The sequence below is a fragment of the Triticum dicoccoides genome, chromosome 4A, assembly GCF_002162155.2.
Source record: "Triticum dicoccoides isolate Atlit2015 ecotype Zavitan chromosome 4A, WEW_v2.0, whole genome shotgun sequence".
NCBI lineage: Eukaryota > Viridiplantae > Streptophyta > Magnoliopsida > Poales > Poaceae > Triticum > Triticum dicoccoides.
The window spans coordinates 696,973,418-696,976,226 of NC_041386.1; positions in this window are offsets into that span (position 1 = coordinate 696,973,418).

Here is a 2,809-nt window from a genome sequence, read left to right on the forward strand (position 1 = left end):
AAGAAGAAAAAAAGAAAGAAGAAAGAAAGAAGAAAGAAAAAGGAAGAAGAAAAAACAAGAAAGAAAAAGGAAGAAGAAGAAAGAAAGAAGAAGAAAACAAAAGAAAAACAGAAGAAAAACAAGAAAAAGGAAGAAAAAAGGAAAAAGGAAGAAAACAACAGAAGAAAAAAAGAAAGAAGAAAAAAAGAAATAAGAAAAAAAAAGGAAGAAGAAAATCACAATGTTTTTGTATCCATGAACATTTTATGATTCATTTTTTTGAATTCACATACATTTTATGATTTCTCAAATATCTTTTTTCATTGCTATATTTTGATATACTGAATTGTTTTAAAGATGAAAAGGATAAAAACAGGAAAAGAAAAAATGAAATGAAATGAAAAAGAAAAGAAAAAAGAGTGTGGCCAGCACCCCCCGCCCTGCACATGGGCCATCCCGACCCCACATATATTCGTCTCCATCCGCATCCCTGGCCAAACCCTAGCCACTCTACTCCAAGCTCTGTTCGGACAATTTGTTTATACGGAGAGGGGCGGCGAGGGGGGCGGCGATGGGCGCGGTGTTTTTTTAGGGATCGAGAGGGGACGGCGAGGGTGATAAATGTGTTGTCCTCGCCTCCCCTCTCCGTGACGCCGTCGTCTGCCGCCCCGTCTCGCGCTCTACCGCGACACCCTCTCCCAGCCCTTCCTCGCCCCCTCCTTTCGCCACCGCCCTTTCGCCACCGCCACCGCCACCGCCCCCCTTCTTCACTTAATTAATTTGTTTTTACTACATGTTTTCAGGACTGACATAATGGCGGACGATAGAGCTGACCCGATTATGGACAACTATGATCCGGACGGTGAAGCACATATGTTCGGCATCATAAACGGCGATATTCTATATGTGCCGACCGGAGAAGAAGAAGATGATATCTCTTCTTATCTGAACCTTGACGGTGAAGATGAAGGGCGCCGTCAGCAAGATGATGCCGAACAAACGTCGATAAACGACGATCTTCAAATGGAAGTAGCAACCACCTCCGGCGCCGAGGTATATATATACATTGAGCCTCTAGTGATACAAACTAACTGATTTGAATAAATATGTGTGTACTAACGCGCGCGACTCTCTTTCTTATTTTAGCCCTCGGCCGGATCGTCGAAACAATCGAGTACGTCGTCAAAGCGTGGCGCAACCAAGACGATGAAACAAGGAGAAACATGCACCATCGAGGTTGTCGACAGTGCAACCGGCAGGCCGCTGGAGCCCCGCAAGAACGCCACCAAGTTTGTCAGCCAATGCGGAGCCATTGTTAGAGACAACGTCTCGATCACCGTCCAGGAGTGGAATGAGCCAAAGAAGGCACGAATTGATGGTTTCACTTTTGTCGATAAGAGAACAAAAAAAGATTGCTTCAAGAAGCTTATGGAACATTTCGTTCTACCTCCGGAATACAACAAATTCGATGAGGAGGGTAACAAGATTGAGGAAAACAAGGAGAGGAGGAGGCTAGTCAAACAGTTCGCTCTTCATAAGATGGCCGACGCATTCCGGAAATTCAAGCAAAATCTAGCCCATGACTTTGTCAAGTAGAACAAGACTCCGGATTTCAAAGGACAATATGAGAAACTGAAAGATGATTGGCCAGAATTTGTGAAGCAAAAGAAATCGGAGCAGTTCATTCAAATATCGAAAAAAAATAAGGAAAATGCGGCTAAGAAGGAGTACAATCATGTTATGGGGCCAGGAGGGTATCGCCTTTGGGAGCCTAGGTGGGAGAAGATGGAGAACGAGCTGAGGGCGCGAGGAATCCGTCCAGGTACGGAGGGATGGGACCCAAGGGCCAAAAGCTGGTGGTACGGGCATGGGGGAACGCTGAACCCGGAGACAGGGGAGTGTGTTTACCGGGGCAAATTAATTAAACCCACCCAAGCCCTTATTAACGCAATGAGGGATGCTCAACAGGGGAAGATCAAGTTCAACAGAGAGAATGACGCGCTGACAAAAGCCCTCGGGAATCCTGAACACGGAGGACGTGTACGAGGCATGGGGCACATTCCGTGGAAAATAGGGTTCCCCCAGAACGATGACCCGTACGGTTACAGAAGCCGTAAGAGAAAGATGGATCGGGAAGCAGATGTTGTGGCGCGGTTGGCATCGGAAATGGATGTGATGAAGAAAACCATGAGTGTACTAGTAGCCGAAAGAGATGCAGCTCGGGTGCAGCATGAAGATCATCCAGCGGATCTCGGAAGCCAGCAGCGGAGAAGCAGCGTGGCTTCCACGGAGGCCCCACCGGCTGGTGCAGATGCACCGACGATCGAAATTACTGCACCGGAGCCTCTGGTGGTCCAAATTACTGCACTGGAGCCTCTGGTGGTCGAAATTACTTCACCGGAGCCTCCTCGCTACCCCGTGGACGATATAAAGGAGATGAAAGAATGTCATCTGTATTATCCTATCGGGAACATGTCCATGAAGGTAGCCATCGGCAGTGCTTTACCATGTTTACCTGGAGCACTCCACCACAACAACCCCATTCAAGATGGCTATGCTCGTGTCACGGTGGAGGACATAGTCCAAGGGTTTGAGGACCTGGAGATTGACATTGCTACACCTGAAGGGGAGAAAAGACTTGGAGATGTCAAGCGCCATTTCATTCTATGGCAAAAGAAGTTTATCAAGTTTCCAGGCGAGGCGCCAAGGACAACAAGTCCACCCCCCTACGGTGGTGGTGGTGGCGGTGGCGGTGGTGGTGGTGGTGGTGGTGGTGGTGGTGGTGGTGGCGGTTCACCTACACCTCCGTCACGTCAACCGACGCCGCCCC